Source organism: Spermophilus citellus (genome assembly GCF_964194105.1).
Source record: "Spermophilus citellus genome assembly, chromosome: 11".
Lineage (NCBI taxonomy): Eukaryota > Metazoa > Chordata > Mammalia > Rodentia > Sciuridae > Spermophilus > Spermophilus citellus.
The window spans coordinates 134,586,726-134,609,161 of NC_138192.1; the positions used below are offsets into that span (position 1 = coordinate 134,586,726).

At 47.6% G+C, this 22,436-nt stretch overlaps 1 long non-coding RNA gene across 5 annotated transcripts; it reads left to right on the plus strand.

Annotated features, from left to right (window-relative positions):
* The first annotated feature begins 372 nt into the window (after window positions 1-372).
* On the plus strand, window positions 373-22,253 carry LOC308630756. 5 transcript variants are annotated; one of them, XR_014018019.1, is made up of 4 exons: window positions 373-662; window positions 2,543-2,882; window positions 3,898-4,026; window positions 21,293-22,253. It is a non-coding gene; the product is annotated as an uncharacterized lncRNA (long non-coding RNA). The 5 variants fall into 5 exon arrangements; XR_014018020.1 differs by lacking the exon at window positions 21,293-22,253 and adding an exon at window positions 20,270-20,777; XR_014018021.1 differs by lacking the exon at window positions 21,293-22,253 and adding an exon at window positions 4,207-4,624 and having other exon boundaries at window positions 374-662.
* Window positions 22,254-22,436: the final 183 nt, after the last annotated feature.

Below are 22,436 nucleotides of genomic sequence, written 5' to 3' on the forward strand. Positions count from 1 at the left end.
TTGGCTCTTTCCCTGGGGCTCACTGGGTTTTGGGAAGCAGCTGCGGGGTCTGGGCCTGGCGTCTCTCTGTGTGCCACGGTGGGCAGCAGCCCCTTGTTTGTCAGGAGCCCCAGGGTGGGGTCCTGCTTAGGAGGCAGCAGTTTGCAGGTGGGGGTCTCGGGCAGATGGACAGGGTATCCCCTTGTTGAGGGCCACAGCCGAGTCGGGATGACGCCTGGCATTTTTGCCAGAAGTCGTGGTTGAGAGGTGACGCCAGCGAGCCATGACGATGATGACTTTTGAGTTCCCGCGGAGTTCCCCTGGAGTTCCGGTTGAGCTCTCGCGGGGATTCCTGAAGAGTTCGCGTGGGTTGGGGAAGTTCCGGTGGGTGTGTGGTGTGTCCCGGAGAAGGCCGCGTTCGTGGGAGTTTGGAAATAAAGTTTGTTCCTGCCTGAGTGGCTCGTGATTTGTGCCCAGCCAGACTGCGCTTCCCCTTCCAAGGCCGGTCTTCCTGGATTGTCCACCTGCATGGGGGACTCCCGGTCATGAGAGTCGCTGCCCTCAGTGCCCTTCGGGACTGAAAGGCTCCAGCCGGGCTCCGTGGTCTCCCCAGTGAGCCTCAGTGACCTGGGAACACGTCTAACGAGGCCCACGGGCTTCCCTCCTGTTCTTCCTTAGCACAGGTGAGTAGGACAACAGGTCCCAACACCAGGCCCAAATAGGACCTGGGGAGTCCTTAGCCCTGTTCTGTCATCGAGAGAGGGGACCAGGTACGCCCACCAGCAGAACCAGTCAGTCTGTGGTGACCCCCGTCCACATCAGGGCCACCAGCCTCTTGCTCCTCCTGCTGATTTTCTATTCTATAAACTTGGCATATTTCAGTGGCTCCACCCCTGACCAGGACCAGCCCCCACCGTGCTGGGTGAGTGGCCACCACTTTATAAAGGGCAGCAAGGACTCATGGGAGCCCAGAGGGGGCCAGCAGAGGCCCTGGGGCAGCTGGCTCTCTGGCTGGGAGCATGGCAGTGCCTCCCAGGAGCCAGCCAGAGGCCATGCTGGCCAGGTGATGGTGGGTGCACCCGAGGCAGGACCCCAGGGCCCAGTGTCCTGGTAGCAGGCCCACCTGCCCTGCTCCTTGGGGTGGGCAGATGTGTGGTGGCCATGCTGAGGTCACGTGACCACGACTGCTCAGCGTCAGCAGCCTGTGAGGCCTGACATTTGGGCTCTTCACAGGGACTTGTGTGGACACTGCCCTTTCCCTAAGCACCGGTTCTTTTTAAGATTCTCATTTTGGAGACACTTCAATGTACTTGGAGACCCTTGGGCAGCACTCATGTGGATGTCACTGATAAGGGACTTCTGTCCTGGTGGACAGCAGGTGACGCGACTTCCGTCTCTGTCTATGACTTCTGCTGGCTGCTTGTGCTTTAGTGGCCACATGTGGATTTGGAAGATCGTCCAATGGCCAACAGTCAAACTAAAAAGTGGACATTCGTCTGCTCTGCAATGTGTCAGATCCAGAGGTCAGGAGTCTGGGGCCTCCCCATTGCTGGGGTGGCAGAGTTCACCAACAGTGACCTGCAGCCTTCGCACGGTGCTGGCTGGGGTGGGGCTGGGGTGTGAGGCCGCTTCCTGAAGAGTGGAGTCACTCTGGAGAGAAGACGCTCCGGAAGAAGCCAAAGCAAGAAACCAACAACTCAGTCGGTCGGGAAGGAACCCAGGGCATTGGACAGCGGGAGGGCCTTGAGCCTACCAAGAAGGAGGTGCTGAGGCCACTCTGTGCCTGTCCTCTGGGGACTGCCTGCTGGGCTCTGGCCTGGCCCGAGGAGTAACCCCGCTGTTCCTTCCACCCTCCAGCTCCTGCACACGTGACGTGGCCTGCTTCTGGTCATTGGTCTCCTTCCAGCTGGACCAGGGGCTCCTGGAGGGCAGAGGTCTTGTGGGCTCCGCTCCTTGGAGCCAGTGCTCAGCTGTGGTGCCACAGGGTGAGACGAATGGGCGTGAAGGTGACAGAGACTAGGGACATGGGGGCAGACCCAGGGATGCAGGGGCAGACCCAGGGACACAAGCAACCTGAGGGCAGACTTTCCACAGGACTCATGGAGAAGGAGTCGGAGTGGGAGGCGGGTGCACTGGCTGGGGAGGGTCACCTTGGCCTTCTCGACCTTGCTTCAGGGTCAACAACCGGGCTCTCATCCAGGGGAGTCTGCAGTGGTGAAGTCCATTATCTTTGAAGCCGGGCAGACTGTCCCCCTCTGTATTGGTGGGTGTGGGATGCACATCATCAGCCCCAGGAGGGCGGAGGGGGTGGTCTGGGAGTTCTCAGGTGGGGAAGAACCAGGCAGGAAGGCCCCTGCTCTACACAGTGCTGCCCGATGACCGCCCACTGTGTCCCGCGCATGAAGCAAAGCTCCAAGGAGGCACATGTTCCCAAGTGTCACTTGATTTAATACTTTACCACCATTGGCATGTCCTTGTACATGGTGACGCAAGCTGGTAAGCAGCGTGCTCAGGAAACAAGTCAATACTCAAGCATTTGTTGATGAGTAGGTTTTATTTTTAGCAGAGAAGCTGGCCGTGTGGGAAGCCACATGGAGGAGGCTGAGCTGTGACGGGAGCCACCTCATCTGCCAGCTGCAGAAGTGCCGTGACTACTGAGAGGAACCCCAGGTGGCTGTGGGGGGCGGGGCTTTCCCTGGAAGGGTCTCAGTGCCCCCCAGGAAAGCTCTCGGTCGAACGCGGTAGGAGCGAATGGGTCTTTCCATCTCCCGTTGTCTAGCCGGCCCAGCGGTCCACATCCCCAGAGGGTTTGCCAATCTCCGGCCCTTGGAGATCTCGGAAGTCCCCACCTTCTGAAATCCATGCTGTACAGAATTCTTTCCCCTGTGAACAGAGACCCACAGGTATCAGGAAAACTCCCAGGAGGGGACCAGAGGAGGGGCCAGGGCTGTCTGGAGGACAGGGTCTGACCTCAGTGGCCTTCCTCAGCCTGAACCAGGCTGGTGGGTGAGCCAGAGACCTTTGGTTAAGGGCTCTTTCCAGTGGCCCTCCGGGGCAGTGGGTGGGCCTCCACTAGCCTAGGTGGGCAGGGCATGGCTTTGCACAGCCCCAGGGAGCCGGTTACACTGGGTTCCGGGTCACAAGTACTCTATAAACGTGTGCAGGACAGCAGCCCTACCCTGGGCAGGGTCTGAGTGAGGAGGTGGAGTTGTGATGGAGCCAGGGGGCCTTTGGGGCAGGGCCTCTGAGACTGGCCTCCTTTTCCTGGTTGTACTGGGCCTGGTTTGCTCCCTTAAGGCAGCATTAGGAGATCCACTGGCCAGTCCCTCGCTGTGCATGATGGACGGTGCACAGAGGGCTCTGGTGGCTTGTATGTCCTTGCTATGGGGATGTGGACAATGTGTCTGTCCAGTGTGTCTGTCCTTTGTGACCCTCCCAGAAATGAGTCTGGACATTGTGAGGAGAGGTTCTGGGATTGCCTAGAACAGGAAATTGTTAGGAAGCCCTGGCCAGCTGGCCTGCCACTTTCCTCCTGTAGCTCCAACCCTGGACACACACTGGACCTTCTCATCTCCACAGCCATCCCCACCCCTGCAGCCCCTGTCACCCCCTATCCAGGGGCCTACACTCACACCCCCTGCTGGCTCCAGACCCGCTTCCCTTCCCACCCTCCCGTCCACTCTCACCAGCTCCCGAGGTCCCACCCCACAGCTCTGCCCGGGGCCCAGTGGGAACCCACCACACGAGTCAGGCCTGGCCCTTCTCCCTATGGGAGCCCCTGGAGAGCTAGAACACAGTGGACATCGCCAATGGGGCCACCCACTGCTTTCCAACATCCCCTGGGTGCCACTACCCACTTGTCAACTTGATGCTGGTGACCATGTCCTCTGGCTATTCTGGACCATGCTCTCTTCTCAGGTCTTGCTTCATCTCTTCCTGAGCACCCTCAGAGGTGGGTGCCCGCCTCTGAGCAGAGCATGTTGGACTAATGATCAGCTGAATTCCAGCAGTTCCTGGGATTCGCCTCAAGTCTGCAGCTGGACACAGGTGGGTTCCTCAGAGCATCTGTTGCTGGCCATCCGTGTGGGCTGTGCACTTTAGGGGCTTATTTCAAAAAAATCTTCCCTGACGTCAGATGTGAATTCTGTTCTATGCTTTATTTTAGAAATTTTAAGGTTTGCTTCTTACTTTTAGTGAGTCCACCCCTTTGGAATTTACATTTTTCAGAACTACAATGATGCTTTGGTGAAGAGTACAGAGACGTTGTATAGTGCACCCAGTCCCCATCCACAGGGAGTGGCATCTTGGTGCCTGCCATCTCACACAGAGAAGGCTCTGTTTCTGGCTCTCTTTTCTGTCCTACCATCACCTCCCTGTCCTGTACCCATACAGTAGATCTCCTAAGGCACCGTCTGGCTTTCTGCTGTCTAAGAGTTCATAAATTGTAAACCCTGTGCCTTTCTGAACTCCACACCACCCTGCTTGTCTCTCCTGGAATATGAATTACCCTTTGTCCAGTGTGTCCATGCTGTCTATGTGGCCCTCCTGTTAGTCACTTAGTAGCATCTTGGTTATCAGGTGGACATGGTGTGCAGTGCCTGTGTTCAAGTATTAACTTAATAAAGCATAACGGTTGTGATACTGGCAATTTGTTACAGTATTTTTATAGTCACTCTATGTTATTATTAGTTGTTAATCTCTTACTGTGCCTAATTAATAAATCAAACTTTATCATAAGTATCTATGTATAGGAAATAAACATGGTGTATGCACAGGGCTCAGTGCTATCTATGGTCTCGGGTCCATTGGAAGTCTTGGAACATATCTCTTGTGGATAATGGGCGCAACCACACTGCAATCTTATTATGTCTGTCCATTTTAAATGCTCTATCACTGTTTTTCTAAACCACAAAAGTATAAGGTACAGACTTTATGATATTTCATCTAATGATTTTAGTAATCGTCAACTGAGAATAAGGGCATTCTTCTATGGAACCAGAGTTGGGAAATTTACTTTGATAAGACTAGTACCTATTGTACTATATATATGTAAATTTTATCAGCTGTCTCATAAGACCCTCCACAACTGCTTGTGTTGTTGTTGATTTAGGATACAATCAAGGATAACATGTTGCACTTGGTTGTCACTCTTCAATCTCCTTTAATTAAGAACAGATCCTCAATCCCTTTTTGGCTTTTTGGGATCTTTTTTGAAGAATCCAGGAATAATGTGGCAGGGGGCATAACCTCCAATTTGGAGTTTTAAGGAGAACACATTAATATATCCCTATTAGAATATCTCTTGAAGGTTCTTGTTGCATACATATAATAGATTAAGAAATTACCGTCTCTTCCTTTAGTCATCAATGGATATTTAATATCAAATGCATGGTTTTTGCATTCATTCAGATCACCACAGGGTTTTTCTTGGCTTGTTTCCATGGTGAGTTGCGATTTAGTCCTGGATTTTCTAATGTTAAACACCCTGGCGTTCCCAGGACACATCCAACTTGGTCATGACTTACCTTTTTTCCTGTGCATTGTAGGATTATATTTGCTAGTATTTTATTTAGAATAGTTGAGTCTGTGTTTGTAGTTTTCCTTCTGCCCTATCTTGTTTAGCTACCTACCGTCCTACCACAGGAATGCTTGCCTCATGAAGGGGGATAGTTTTCCCTGGTATTCTACTCCTTGGAGCACACTGGTAAAAATAGAAGCTTTGGTAATCAAAAATTGTAAATCATCCACCACACACAAGATTGTAAATACATGAGCTCAAATTGTTCATTTATTTTTGCTTTTTAATCACTACTGATTAGTTTCGTTCTTCTTTTTAATATTTTTATTAATGTTTTATTTCCTGAGAATAAACTTTTTAATTAGTCATTTGTAAAGAATCAGCTTTTGATTTCTGCTTCCCCTTCTGGCTTACTTAATTACTATTTCAGTGATTTCAACTTTTTTTATTGTCTTTTTCCCCCACAGATTCATTTTCCTAACTTCTTAAATTCTTACCTCATTAATTAAAAATCTTGTTTGTTTTTAAATATGTGTGTATATTTACTGTTTTAAATTTCCTGTGATACACCCTTCATCTGCCTTCTACAGACTTCTATGTAGAGTTCTTCCTTGTCATTCGGTTCTCATTGTTTATAATCTCCATTACAATTTCTTCCAGCCCCATGAATTATTTAAGTGTTATGTAGTTTCCAAATGTATGGGTGCATTTTAGCTGACTCCAAAGCTTTCTAAATTCTTTGTCAGCTGCTTCTTTTCTAATCTTGGGAATTTTGCAAGACTTCCTTTGTGAATCACTCCACATGTGCCTGATTTAAAAGCATACATGTGTGTTCAAAAAGAATGCGTCCTCTGTATTAGTAGGAACATGGGACATACAATAATATATACCGAGGTCTGTCTGCTATGGTGTTTCAATATTTTTTTATTCTTACCAATATTTTGAAGCTTAATTCCTCTTTAGCAGGAGAAGTGGAGCAGTTTCTGACTCTGGATCTGCCGACGTCTTGCAGTCCTGCCAACTTTTTGTCTAGTGTGTTGGGACGATGTTGAGAGATGTGTGTGGGTCGAGCATTACTGACCTTCCTGGAGAGTTATTGCTTTTATCATATAAAATAGTCTTTTTCATCCCTAGCAATACTTTTGCCTTAAAATCTGTGTTTTTCTAACATTTATAAGACATCCAACTTTCTTTTCTTTAGCAACTGACTGTATCTTTTCCTGTCTCTTTGCTTTCGGCCTGTTTCCAGGTGCATGGAGGGGGCACTGGTGACAGTGTGCAATGAGCACGTTTCTGCTGAGGTGAAAGTGGGCTTACGTTTGCCCCTTCCCTCTGGAGGCCTATGTTCTCATGTTTCCCCTGGGCTGTGCCTCAGGGGCCCATCCTGCTGCGGCTGCTCCCTCCTTCCTACCTCAGGGTCTGTGGCTCAAGGCTCTCAGTCCTCCAGCTGGTTCTCTGGTCAGGACCTCAAGAGGATCTGCCAGGTTCTCTAAAGGCACAGTCAAATCCCTCCTCTTTGGGGAGGAGTGTGGTCCTTCCCTGTCTCTCTTGGGGGGTGGTGAGCTGTAAGCACCACCGTCACCAAAGACTCCTCCCAAACCCCATGCCCCCTCCTCTTTCAGCTCTGCTGCGTTGTGAGTGTGTGTAGGCTTAAAGCTCAAGGCTGGCTCTCAACCATTTCCTTTGTGAATCTGGCACTTCATTTAGGATTTTCACATTGATTTCAATTGAGGTCAAAACTAGAATTTTAGGATCTGTGGTAGTTAAAAAAATCTGTCTTTAGAAATGTAAATCTAATTCATTTACATTTATTGTGTTTATTGATGCATTTGGGCTTGTTTTTTTTTTTTTTTACATGCTTTTTGGTTTTATTTTCTATATACTGTCATTTTCCTTGTTGTTTTTTCTTCCCTGACTTGGCTGGACTGGAAGTTTTCTTTATTTCCTTGCTCAACCTTTTGAAAGCTAAGTATTCTTTATTGGCATTTTAAGTGATCACCTATAGCATTTAACAAGTGACTTACTCTATATTTTTCACAAACAAAATAGGAATCTAGGAAGACTTTAATTTTCCTCTGAAATTCCTGCTTCTTTTTCTCCCATGTTATTAATCAGAATTTTAATACCTGTTATTTTTAAAAATAATTTGTTGCTCATCATCATTATTTTTTTATAATGAAGATATAACCTGGGTTGTTTATAATATTTAAAGTTCAATATTGAATAACATTTTGAATTATTTGTTCACTGAACTTTATTACACTCCTTTGTTGTTGGGGGATTCATTTTTCTTTGTGTTAAAGTTCATTCTTCAGCAGTTAATGCAAGGGTCTAGACAGTGGAAATCAGACTCGTATTCACATTAGAAAACTTCCAAACCCTAGGCTCATTTCAGTTAGACCCCAGTGTTTTAGTCAGCTTTTTCACTGTGTGACTAAAGGATGTGACAAGCACAATTTTAGAGGAAGAAAAATATAATCTGGGGCTCATGTTTTCAGAAGTCTCTGTCCATAGACAGTAAAGTCCATTCCTTGGGGCTCAAGGTGAGGCAGAACATCATGGGGGAAGAGTGTGGTGGAGGGAAGCAGCTCAGGACATCGCTGAGGAAGCAGAGAGAGTGCTTCCCGCAACAAGGACAAATAAGTACTCCAGGGACCCACCTCCTCTAGCCACACCCCACCTGCCTGCGTTTACCCCCCAGTTAATCCCTACCGGGGATCAACACACTTACTAAGTTGAGGCTCTAGACTTGCTGCAGTGGCTCACACTTGGGCTCTGGGAGAACACCCGTATTTAAACCATGAAACCCCATCTTTGGGGTGAGTGCAGACCTCACCACTGAATGAGGCTCCCTAGGCGACCCCACACATGGACACGTGGGGACTGCTGTCGTATCACAGTGAACACTCCTGTCTCTGCACGTTTAAATATGTCTACAGCAGCTGACTTGAGCAAAGGATTCCAAGCTGATGGTTCTTTCCTCAGCATTTTGAGTCTGTTACGGAAAGATTCTTTGGCATATTCACGTTGACAAAGCTTCTGCAACTGGTCTTTGGTTTCCTTCAGGTTTTGTGAATGTTTTGCCTTTCCCTGGTGCTTCTCATCATGCGTCTCTTCTGGATGCTTCGCATCTCTCTGTGAGCTACAGCTTAAGCCCTCATTTTTCAATTAGGGTGATTTTCTGCTGTTATCTCTTAAATGCTCCCATATCGCATTTCATTTACTTTCTCCTTCCAGAACTCCTCTTATATGCCTCTTAAAGACATCCAACCAATCTTTCATGTTTCATCGTTCTATGCTGCGTTCTGGGTGATATCCTTAGATCTATGTTCTAATTCATTGATTCTCTCTTCATTTATGTCTAGTATACAGTTTAAGCCACCTACGGATTTTTTTTTTTTTTGATGATTATTTATTTCAGTAACTGTGCCAGGATTTCCAAATGGATCTTTCTTAAACCTGAAATTTCTGTTCCACATAATAATTGCTATTCATTCTGTTGCCATGAAGTCCAACAACTTGATTTTAGAATTCTTTTTAAGTCATTCCATTTTCTTCTTATTTCAATAAGTATGAATTCTTCAATGAGTGATTCTATTAATTACTTATGGCAATAGATTTTGTTAAGTGTTTTATACTTTTATTTAAAAGTTTACTATGCCTGGGACCCAGGTCCTGGAGCAAAATTGTGTTTAGTTGTGTAACTACAGATAGCTGTGAGCAAGCCCCAGAAAAAGATAAAGGTTAATATCCAACAACTTTATTAAAAGCAGAGTTTACACAGGTGTATAAAGAAAAAAGTGAGTCCCAGGAAATTCAAAACAGGAGTTTCAGAGAGTGTTTCATAACCTGATTATTCAGCCTCAAATGTAGTGAAGAAGTGCAAAGTAAACTAAGATAATAATATCATCTTCACTCATTAAGTTACAAGAACTCAAGAGATGTTAATGTTTAGTGAGACAGGCTTTCTTGCACTGTGGCAGGAAGGCAACTTTCGGGAAGTGTGGGACGGTGCAATGATGATGTCACAAGCCGACTCGGCGTTCCCCAAGTGCTGGTCTGTGTACGTCACAGGTGTGAAACACGTGCAGAGACCAAGATTGCTGTATCTCCATGTATTTATACATGGATGGTTAATTACATTACCATACATTTTGATTCCAAAGAGTTTTATTGAAGGAGGAAAAAGTTCCCAAATACAGAATTTTAAAGCAAAACAAATGGAATGTTAACAAGGCAAGAATGTGCCCAGAGCATCATCTGGACAGAGCTACATGCACACATCAAGAGCGACTTCTCTGATGGTGAGACTGGGGGAAATCATTTTTTTATGTCTCTTTGTACTTTCATGTACTTTCCAATTTTTTTTACAAGGTGACATTATTACTATAATCAATCTAAAATGCTTACATGATGGGAACCCAAGTCTGGCCCAGGGTGGACGCTCTCACAGGCCCATGCCAGTCTTCTGACCCAGTCTTCAGACAGCTGAGTGGCCCTGGCCACTTCCACCCACCCCGGCAGCTTCTCTCCCTCCAGCCCAGCTGAGCGGGTGGTTTCCGGCTGTCCTCGTAGACACACTGCTGATGAACCCCAGCTTCTCAGGCAGCTGGTTCCTTGGGCCCTCTGCCTCAGGGGAAGTCCTCTGGTCAGAACCATGGAGACATATTTGGTGATATTGGTTAGTGACTTTATTGTAAAACCGCCTTTGAGAGCTCCTGGCTCTGGACAGTGGCAGATGCTGTTTACTTTCAAATCTGAAAAGCCTGGAAGTGTGCAGCCAGTGTGTTTGGCCCCCGGGGAACGTTTGGCAGTACATGGAGACATCGCTGATTGTCACAGGGGCAGGGGTATGCCACCGGTGTCTGGTGAGTCGAGGCCAAGAATGATGCTAACACCTCACAAGGCACATGCCCCACAACGCAGGATTGTGAGACCCCAATGCGAGGGGTACCAGGACAGACGCTGGCTTAGACATGCAGGGATTTATAAGCTCTTGTTTGCAAAACTTATAAACCTTTATAATTGTTTTTCGCTCTTTAGTACAGGAAGAGTATTATCGATGATTTTTATGCCAACACATAATACTTAAATTGATTTATTACAAGCAATTTTAATCTTCAAAATGTGCTTTGTTAATAAAAGTAATGGCATTGAATAGCTTAAGAAGCTACTGGCAGCTTCTGAGGACCGGAGAGGTGTTGGTGTGAAGGCTAATGGGAGTGGAACTGCATGCTGGGAGGTTGTCTGGGGGTCTCTATCAGCCCCTCCTGGAGTGAGGGTCCTCAGTCTCTGGCAGCCTGGCCCCCAGCCATGTGGCCCCCTTCACTCCCTGCTCTGGCCCGTCCTGCAAGGATCCTCAGAGAGACGCACAGCAGGCTCACGCAGAGGGCCCTCCACAAGGGCAAAGCGAAGACACATGTTCTGTCTTTGTTCAAAACAGTAACACATGAGAGTCGGCCTGATTTACGTCATCTTGTGTTTCCGTTAGCAACAGCCTCTGCATGAAGCCATGGGCGGCCTGGAGATGCTTTAGGAGGGCCGCCTGCCCTGTTCCGGGGTCGGGAGATGACTTGGCTGTGGGAAGAGCCCTGGGGAATCCACTGTGCAGCTCTGAGACACCCCAACTCTCGCCTTGACCTCTCCATCTGCCAAACAAAGACATGGTGCCCGAGACTCCCCTGGTTTCCAGGCCTCTACAGTGCCAGGGTTTGGAGCATGATATAAAAACTGCAAGAAAGGCGCTGTCAATCAGCCGCAGGACCCGGCAGAGCGTCCCTTCAGCACTGTTTCTCTTCACACTTGGAGATGGATTCAATTTTCTTTCCACAGTTTTTCTGAAACCAAAGTGGCCTGACTCATGAGTTAATATGGGCTTATTTGGGATGATCTTAGCAGGCAAACAAGTTCAAAGAATCGTTTGATAGGAAATGAAACCAGAAGTCAGTTGCATATGGATGTTGGAAATAAATTTATAAATTAAGAGTTATGTCAACTTTCTTTTCTGCCCAGTGTTTCTTTAAAAAAAAAAAAAGAGCGGGGGGGTGGGTACTTTAGAATAAAAGAATTTGAGCTCTTCACATTGAGTTGCTGAATTTTTATTTAATTAATAACTGTCGTTGGCCATTTTTCATCTGGTAAAGTAACCTAACCAGGAAACAATCAGGAAAACATTACTCTACATATTGCCAATAAATTAGAGTTTAGCAACTGAAGACATCTGAGTTTGGTTGTCCTTGATCTTTTCATGGACCATTAAGAATAATTTCCACAGGGTTCTCGCAGGTGGAGGGAAAAGCTGGGAATGCTAAGACTTTGAGCCAGACCAGGACGGCAGAGCGGGAATTGGCTATGCTCTGACTGATTCCCCAGTAGGACTGAGCTCAAGTTCACCCCCACGTGGAGAGGCTGGCCTCTGGACTGCTGAGGTCCTTCCAACCCGTGGACATCTCTAAAGGTGGGTGTTAGGTCTGTGGACCAGGTGTCTGGTTCTTTGGGGCTGCTTTGGGACACATGGCAGAATGAAGAATTGTCGGCTGCCCCCAGACCTGCCCTGGGGTGCACACCTGGGCATATCATGTGCCACGGGGAATACCATGGGTCTCACCCCCAGAATTAGGTGATTATGAAGCATGGTTGACTTGAGGAAGGAGAGATGGCCGAGTCAGGCTCCTGACACGAGATCTGAGTCTGGAAGTCAGAGCCAGGGAAAGCTGGAGAACTGAAGAATGAATAATTCGGAGCGCCCAGCAAGGCTTCGGGAGTTGAGGAAAGACCCCAGCTGTGACCAGCAAGGAGACGAGACCCCCATCGCCCAGCCGCGAGGAGGCGAGACCTCCATCACCCAGCCTCAGGGACTGAGTTCTGCCAACATCTCAATGAAGGCAGAAGAGGATTCTTCCCCAATCCAACCTCCAGCTAAGGTCCTAGCCCAGCTGAACCCAGTCACGCCGCTAGGCTTCTCCCCCACAGAGCCGTGAGCTCGCACAGTTTGTGGTGATTTGTAGACAACAGTGAAAGCTAAAGCATCACCGAGTACATGGGATGCCTGAACACAAGGCTTAGGCTTTGAGATGTTAGGAAACACCAGCCCACACACCAGGGCACCTCCATGCTGGAATTGGGGGTCCCGAGGTTGAGCTCCTCACAGCCCTGTTCAGTCCTCCCTCCGGTCCTTAGAGTCCTCCCTGGGAATGGTGGGAGGCGGCTGTGCCTCTAGATGGGGGATATCTTCTCTGCTCTCCCAGCTGTGCCGTGGCTGAGCACCAGGTGACCACTCCCTTGCCCTGGGACCCTAGTCTGACCAGCCGTCTGCGTTAATCAGGTGGTGTCTGAAGATCAGAGGCTCCTGTGGTCTGTTAGCTTCTGTGACCATCTGTGTCCTCCCCCCCAGGTGGTCTTTGCCTAAACGGCTGGAACACGAGCTGAGGGCAGCATTGGGCAGCAGTGACGTTTGGCCCGTTCCTAGCTCATTCCCCGTTGTGTCCCTATGTGGAGTATAGGCCAGTGAGTGTCCTGGCCGAAACATGACCATCAACTACAGCATATGGAAGGAAGAGGAGAGAGAGCCAGCTGGGGCCAAGGCCGCCGGGTTAGACGCTCTTCCCTCTGGGAGAAACACGCGAGGAAAACCGCGTACGGCTCTCAGTTCCCCAGGTTTCAGTCCATGGTCGGCTGGTTCCAAGGCAGAACTGCATGGCCAGCAGAAGGGTATGGCCCAACAAAGCAGTTTACCTCGTGGCAGCCGGCAGCCGGGAGGCAGAGAGGGGGCGGAAGGGGCCAGGGACGAGAGTCAGTGCTCACGGGCTCACCCCAGTGACCTGCTCCTGCTAACCATGCCCCTCTCCTCCAGGCCCATGCCTCCCAAGGACGCTGTCCACTTAGGAACCTATCGGGGAGTAATCCGGGACGATGTCAGAACCCTCACGGTCCATCCGTTTCCTTAAAGGTCCACTTCTGAACATCGTCACAGTGGGAACCAAGCCCCCATTCGTGGGCCTTGGGGGACATTCCAGATACGAACCCTAACAGGCATGGACCAGGATGGTGATGTTACTGAAGGAGGTGGAGACTTACAACCCCTCGCAGGGAAAGGACACCGAGGACTGACCTGTCGTGGTTTCTCTATCTGCCACAGTTCCCCTGCCTGCCAAAGCAAGCCACCACACTACGGGACAAACTCCTCCCGTGGTGTGGCCCTGCTAAACCCCATAAAACACAGACACTTGTTGTAGCCGGTGGCCATTTTCCTCTTGAAAAGATGCTGAATAAAGCAGCGCTGATCCGTTGAGGTCTGTCTCGGTCACTTTTTGTATTCTCCGTCACTTGCCTTCAGTTGTGACCAGCGCAGACTCTTCCCAGGAAGCTGGGCAGATAGGGCTGGGGTGAGGCACTGGTCCGGAAGGCAGGAGGCCACCCAGTGTTCGAGGCACAGCGAGGCCCTGCAGGTACGCTGGGTGAAATAAAGACTCGAAATAGCAGTCATTCAAACGGGTCTTTCATCTGCCCCCTCCTCAGGAAACTCATTCTCTAGCGAGTAAGTACAGGCCTGGCAACCTGACCCATGCCCACATTTGTACTTGGCCTCAGAATTTCCCCTGCCTCAAGTCCAGCGCAAGAGGGTCAGAGACGACCTAAGCCGTAGTGCTGCCATCGCTGCTAACCTGGGCAGCTTCCCCCCATTTCCACCCGTCTCCAGTTTTTCTCATTGTGTCCAACTGAGCCATGGGTAAGTGTGCAGTGACAATACGGACCTTTACACTGTCGGGCAGCCAGCGTCTCCGGAACCTGCAGAGCTGAGACTCTGTCTGCAGTAAGCCCTACCTCCCTCCCCAAAGCCTGGGGCACCTCCCTTCCTCCCTAGTCTCCATGAGTCTGACTCCTCCAGGGCCAGGCACGGGCAAGCTTGCCGCTGGCTGAGGTAGGTCGCTCAGCACCATGCCCTCGAGGTTCATCCATGTTGTACGATCAGATGTCCTTCCCTTTGGGACCGAGTGACACACTACTGGGTGTACACGCCACCTGGTGCTTATGCCGTCACACCTGGACCAACACCGAGTTCCTCCACCTTTTAGTGATGGAGTCACGCTGCCGTGCACGTGGTGTTGTTTCTGTTTTTGTTAAACACATATTTACAAGGCACGCATCTCACGGGTACAGCTGGAGGAATGTGTATCACAAGAACACATCCATACAACACCCACCCAGATCAGGACACGGGATGCCACTGACACCCTAGGGTCCCTTTCTGTCCTTCCCACTCACTCGGCTGTATCCCCTCCCCAAGGGCAAGTGGCATGCTGACCTGCAGCCCCACCTGCTAGTCAGATCCATGCTGGATATCTGCATGAGTGGCATCCCACAGTCGGCGCGCCTGGCGCCTGGCGTTTACCCAGCACTTGTCTGTGACATCCAGCCATGTTGACGCAGGGAGCGGGACCACTCATGCCCCTCGCGGTGGAGGAAGCTCCGGTGTGTAGACACATCTCAGCTCGTTTTCTGACTCCAGGTGAGGGCATTTGGTTAGTTCCAGCTCAAGGCTTCCACTGAGAGAGCCGCAGTGAGTGTTTTGTACGAGTTGTTGGTGCAGCTCTCTCGGTCTGTGCTAGGAGTGGAATCGCCAGCTTGTCAGTGTGCAGTAGCTTTCTAGATACCGCCAACTAGTTGTTCAAAAGGGTCATTCCATTTGTAGCCCTTCAGCAACACTGCGGATGCTCCTACCTGTGGGTCTCCGGGTGACTATTGGTGTCATCTCACTGCAATTTCAGTGTCCACGGCTCACTGACTGAAGGCCATCTTCGCCCCCTCTTACACTTATTGGCTCCTGCATTTCCTCTTTGAGGTGCACGTTTTCAAGTCTCTCGCCCACCTCAAAATCTGTGGGTCTTTTTCTTCCCTGTTTGTAGGACTTCAAGAACATTTCTCGGGTATAAGACCTTTATCATTTATATGGATTTAAAATATTTCTCCCCATATTGTGTGGCTTGGATTTTTACTATTTACTACTTTTTACTATATAAATATTTATTTATGTCTGAACAAAAATTTTCAATTTTGTTGTAGTCCAACATATCAGTGTTTTCCTTTATGGTTATTTGCCCAATACACTTTTAAGAATGCATTTTCTTATGGTGTATTCTAAAGTCTTCACTGTTCTGTCTACAATTTGCATGGAATTATTATTGTTATTTGTGCATGGTGTGAGGTACAGGTGTAGATTCTTTTCTTTTCTCCATATGAATATTTAGTTGATTAGTGCTATTTATTTTAAAGATAAGTCTTTTGCCAATTCAATGCAGAGCTACCATTTTAAGATCAAGTTTATCATGTGTATGTCTCAATCTTTCTGGACTCTGTTCACTGATCTATGTTTATTTTATTTTATTATATTATATCTTATCCTTTTCTCAATTCATCTAACTTGATCATTATAATTTTATTATATCTGGTAGTGTAAGTCCTTCAGTTTTATTTTTCTTCAGTGTTGTCTACTTGTGACCCTTTATCTATTCATATACATTGAAAAATGATTTCTGTTAAGTTCCTCACCAAAAACGTGTTGAGGTTTTGAACAGGATTATATTGAATCTTAGATCAAAGAACTGACATCTTTTACAATATTGAATCTTTCAATCCATGAACACGGTACATCTCACCATCTATTTAGATTTTTCATAATTACTTTCAACAATACAGCATAGGGTTCTTTCTAGGTGTTTTAGGATACTAAATGTTATTGTAAGTAGTATCATTTTAATTTCAACTTAGAATCCTTTGCTGCTTGTATTAATACATAGAATTATTCTTGTTTACTTAAACTTTGTAATTTTAAATTTTTTTAATAGTTCGAAGTTAGTAGAATAGTTTTTCCCTGTATATATAATCAATTCTTGCAAATAATAAGTTAAATTTTCTACTTCCAATTTATATATCAATAATGTTCTGCCTTATTTCCAAGAGAATATATTACTGCCTTATTTTCAGATCTAGATTTGTAGCATGGTATTGAAGGTGGTGATAGCAGATATCTGTATATTTTACTGTTTTCAATATTTTGTACTTTTTAATATTTCATCACTAACTATAATATTTGCTGTGTTTTTGTAGATGTTGTTCATCACATTAAGGAAAGTCACTTTTATTACTAGCTTGCTACACCTTTTCTGAGTCAGTTTTGAGTTTTCAAGTGTTCTTAACATATTTATAAGGTGATTTTATAATTTCTCCTTTAATCCTCATTTTGAATTATCAACTTTGCATTCTTGGGAGGAAACCAACTTTGCGTGATATTTTATACTTTCTACATATTTATAGATTCTATCTGCTAAGTTTGTTTAGAATTCTGATATTATGGTTTATTTATAATACAAGATTTTGTAATTGTAGTTTTTAAAATAAAAGCACATTGTAAGTGGTGTATTTCCATCTGGAGGCATGCAATTTCTGGTCATCTTTCTATATATGATGGTAGCAACCATTAGTGAGTCTTTAGATCACTATTTTAATGTTTTTCCCCCATGTGTGCAAAATTTTGATATTTCAAATCTATTATTTATTTTTCAATTATCAGTGTGAACAATTCTATGAAAAAAATTCCACTTATCAAACTCTCTTACCCAGAGGTCCAGGCCATATAGAAAAGACAGGATAAGTACTTTTTTCCCTCTTCATTTATCAATTTTCTAATGATTTGGTTCCTAGCATCCTTCAAGGCTGACCAGTGAGACACTTTTTAGTAGTATAACTATGAATTCATGGATATAATAATTTGGTATATCTCAATCTATTTCAGTTGTTATACTTATTCATGTCCAAATGGTCACGTCTTTGTCCAATGAAAACCTCTGCAAGTGGAGTCAGGGACTTTGATAGGTCCTAGCAGTTCTCGGTGCCTTTCATGCTTTTGGTATGACAACAGGGTTCAGCTCAGCCGAGTTGTGGCTCAGTGGTAGAGCGTGTGCCTAGCACGTGCAAGGTCCTAGGCTCATTCCTTAGCACCACATAAAAATAAATAAATGAAATAAAGGGATTGTGTCCATCTGTGACTAAAAAAAAAAAAAAAAAAAAAAAAAGTTGCAGGCTCCTCTGTTTGTTTCTGTCTTGTGCCTGGGCTTGGCCATTTCTCTGAAGAACCATGGCTCTTTTCAAAGATTTTTTTTTAGTATATCCCCAGCAACACCCACTGCCCCCCACTTTCTTAAAAATCTGAGACCCGGTCTTTTAAGTTGTCCAGGATGGACTTGGTCCTCCTGCTTCGGCCTCCCAAGCTGCTGTGCTCACGGGCAAGCCCCACCATCCCTAGCTGCCATGGCTCCTGTCAAAGAAGCCAAGATGGAGGCTCCAGGAGTGCTCACTGCCACTGGCCGTCCCTCACTTCTAGGTCTTTCCAGTGGACAGCGAGAGGAAAGAAAAATGTAAAAAGACTGTACTTCTTGAGCTAAGTAATTTTACTTCCAGCTCCAGCTTAGTGCTATTCCTTTTTACTAAAGTTGATTGATCCATGTGTATCTCCTTTCCAAAGCCCGAGTCCTGGTGTCGATGACCCCAGCACCGTCACTTATTTGCATAGGACACACACCACCACCTCCGCATGATGACACCGGCATAAACTACCAGCAGCATGATTCCTGAAGTCAGTTTGACTCTGTGTGTGTGTGTGTGTGTGTGTCTGTCTGTCCTTGGGTGTGTCCCACCAGGGGTGAATAGTGAAGTCACAGTCACTGGTCGCTCTCTATTCTGTTCTTTGCCAACTGGTTACACATCCAGGTTCACTTGCTTCATTTTGCTGTTTAGAAGTCATCTCTTGTGTGATGTATGAGGATGTGCACTGTTTAAATGGATCCTAAGTCAGATCTATAAGACGACATGATATTCAGAGAAGTTCAGTTTCTATCTCTGTCTCTTCCACCCTCTGCAAGTAGAACGTACGTTTTATCCTCCCATTTAGAACTATAATAGATGATATTTTCACATTCTCCCATATTTTGGCACATGGCAGCATACCATTCTGAAGATACTACGGTTATTCATCTCAGTTTTTTAATACGACAACTCTGTCCTAAATGTCATGCCATGGTGGTTTGTAGAAATATTTCACTGCTTTACATGCAGACGTGCCATGGTTTACCCCCCAGCCCTCTTTTGGATGGCCCCTACTCTTTTGCTATTATAACCAGTGTCACCAAGTTTAGTTTTATGCATATTTGTTGCATGTTTTTCCCAGTGTGCCATTCCAATGTGTTTCCAGAGGTGAAATTGTTGGATCCAAGGCTAAATGAATATGTAATTTTGCTAAGTATCTTGAAATTCCTCTCCGTAGGAGGATTTGCATTTTACATTCTCTTCTGCAATGTATGAGGAGGGTGAATGTTTCTCCATAGTCTGGCCAAAAATATTTCATCAAACCTTGGAAAACCCAATACATTCTCAAATTCAACCGTTTGATCATTGTCTTTGAAAAATATCTGGAACATTTGATTTAACATGGCTATAACCTTAATATAGAAACAATGTGTGACACGAACGAGTCCTGAGTCATAGACACCCACAAGATGACTCGAAGCCGGGCACCCAGAGCACATTTACAGAAGGGGCGAGGAAGGAGGAAGGGCCCTGGCTCCCGTCAAGGGCAGTACCCTCCCGGCCTGTGCTGCTGGCTTTGAGGCTGACTTTGAGGTTGGGTCCACCCCACGTCTCCCCGGCCCATGGTCCTGCAGCTCCCTCACCGCCTGGGTCGTCACCTGGGAGCCCGGTGCTTGTCAGCAGGGCTCTGGTGGCCCTTCTCTCCTTCCTGCCTTCCTCCAGACTCGGTCCTCCTCCATCCTGCATGTCCCTCTGTCCTGCCACCAGCCCCGCAGCTCCTGCCTTGCCCTCTCCCTCTGCCTGGCCTGGCCTGAGGCACTGGGGAGCCCCTCCTGGGGGTCAAGTGCTTCCCGGGGGCAGGGACCTACCTCCCACCCCCGGGTGCCTCCCCCTCAGCCCGTCTAAGCTGCGGACCCCTCCCACCTTCAACATTTTCACTGACCTCTGCCTGCTTCTGTCCCCCTCGTACAGCTTTCTGCTGTCAACTGTTACGTGCACTCATGTTCATCGTAGAATACTGGGAAAATCATGAGAGTATGAAATCACAGACACAGACACGTGAGCCTGACGCCCAGATGTGGCCTTCCGCACCAGGCTGTTGGCTTCTGAGTGTTTTCCATGCTTTAGAACATGACTGAGCTCATGCTTTTTCTCTTGCTTTTCTGTCTATTGATCGCCTTTTGGAGAATACATGGCTCTATTTATTAATGGTGCTGCTCTCTTTCATAATTTCTTAATTCATTTTTTATTCCTTATGATTTCCTTCCTCTTAGATTTTAATTAGTAATATTTTTGTTCCCTTTCTGTTTTAGTTAAATGCATAGATGATTTATGTTTATTATTTTTAATTCAAAATGAAATTTCAGGGATGGATTTTTCTTACCCCCAAGGTAACAGACTTTTATTAAACTCAGAAAACACAGTGGGACAAACCCATGATGATCCCCTGACTGTGAAACCACTGTTGGTGGCTTTCAGATCCTTTAGGTTCATGTATCTTTTCCTCAAAATGTTGAGCCTCTGATCTCACCTAACTACACTTTGCGAACATTTTCTGTAACAACAGATATGTGGGTTTAACAGTATTTTAGTGACCACATAGCACCTGACTGTGTAGATGTACTGAGGTTGACTAGTCACCGTCTTGTTTCTGGATGGTTCCATAACTTCTATCCCGACGTTTTCTTTTAGGGACACTCTCGTTGTTACAGTCTTCAGGATGCGAGTTTTGGGCGATGCTCACATTTGGAGAAGAGGGACTGAAGCTCTAGAGCCAGCCCTCGGGTTTCGGGTCCTCTGTCTGTGGGCCCCCACTGTGGTGTCTGTATCTTGAGCTCTGAGCAGCGGCTCCCACCTGGCGTCAGGTAGTGCGCTGTGTGGCCTCTGACCTCCCAACATGGCCCACGGCAGGTCGCAGCCTTCTGTTCTTGGTAGGAGATGTGGCATTTTCCTGGGACTACTCGTAAGAGTGACTCTCCTCTGATTTATGTGGCCTGTATATTCCTGTTCTTTATTTCACTGTTGTTGTTTAAATGCTTTCTGTACATGAAAACACTGGTAAGTGTCTTGTATGTTGCAAATACTGTTTTCTTCTCATCGTCTCCCTTTTTATTTTGTTGTTGCTATAAAGAAGCTTTACATGTTTGCGTGGACTGATCAATTTTTCTCTTTATAGTTTTTGTTTTTGGTGCCATTTTAAAAATTCTTCATCTCAGCTTATTGTTATGTAAATATTCAACGATCATTTCTTTTAGGATTTTCATAAGTTCATTTGTCTTTCATGTTTAATGTTTTAATCATGATTGAAATGATTTTAGCTTAAGACATAGATGAGCATTTAACTTTATGACTTTATAAATGTTGCCTAAACCTTTCAGTAACCCATGCTTCTCCTCCGATCTGTGACGCCACCATCGTCACACATTTAACACACGTGCACAGACGCGCAGTGAGAGGCCCTTGGGGATTCAAGGGGGAGCTCGTGGGGGTCTAAGGAGAGGCTGTGGGGCGTCACGGACGTTGTCTTGGAGCCCCAGGCTGCACCCTCCCAGGCAGCTGCTTCTGTGGGGCTCCCAGGGCGGATCTCTGAGGGCCACGGCACTCACCTGGCCCTCTTGCAGGTCCCAGGGTGTGGTCAGTGGTGGCCCAGTTGAGCCTGGCTTCAGCCTTGTCACCTCTGACCACGATCAGTCACCTTCCATTTCTTCCTTCCAGGCTCAGACGTCGCGGTTCAGAGGTGAGACACAGCTTTCCTCCCCCCATCTGACTCCTCCGCTGCACAGCCCCCTCTAGTTGGCCCCAATGACGGACGCTGAGCCAAGGTCGTGGGGGAAGTAACACACTGGGGGGGGGGCAGGCGGCAGTGCAGGTGGATGCCAGGTGAGACGCAGGGGGCAGCCCCGGAAGGAACGTCAGTGATGCCGTGGGTGGCCGGCTGTTCCCACGGGCACCTCTGACTCACTGGAACTTGTGGTCAGTCAAACCAAGCGTTGAGAGGACCCCTGGCAGTCACGGGGAGAGGGCTACTCCCTGGGCTCAACTGCCTGGTGTTTCCGGCCTGATCACCCCGTGGAGAAAACCTGCAGACAGAGCGGCGGGGCCTCCAGTAGGAGGGACCACGGCAGGCCACCCGCTGGGACTGCTGAAGCCACCCTTGGAGCATCCCTCACACCTACTGTCCAGGTCCCACAGGAAGTGCCTTCGAGATGGTGATTCAGACAGCAGTGCCGTGGGGCAGCTCTGCGGACGTCCTTCCTACGTTGACGCCAGCCGTCACTCCTTAGGACTCCCTGCGTGCTCGTTCTGTGTCCCCCAGTCCTGCTTCCTGGGGGAAAGATCCAGAAAACCTGCAGGGGAATGTGTCCATTAGTGAAGCCCAAGGTGCAGCACTAGGCTTGCATCCAGGGGTATGGCCCGTCCTGTGCCCATCTGTCACTGCTGTTTCCTAGAAGAGCCTCGTGACGCACACGTGGTCGTGGGCCAGGGCCGGGAGAGCCAGCGTGGACTGCCCTCAGCAGTGTGGGCAGCGCGAGGTCAGCATGGCCGACATGCACCTCAACACGTGGACTGCTCCAGGGAGTCGGGAAAGTCCCCCTGCGTGACTCACTCATGAGTCAGAGGAGTGTTTATTCTCATTTTCAGAGTTTTTAAACTCACAAATGACCCCTCCCACAAGCAGACAATTGCCATTTTTGTTCTAAAAGACCAGCCAAGTGGATCATCATTTTCATCTCTTACCACACATTAATGGAATACATGCATTTAATTTGGCTTCGGAGGAGATGGATTCCCAAGACGAAAACTGATTTGAGTCTATTTCCGCTCTTGCTCCATGAGCAAATCCCAGGTGAGGTGCGCG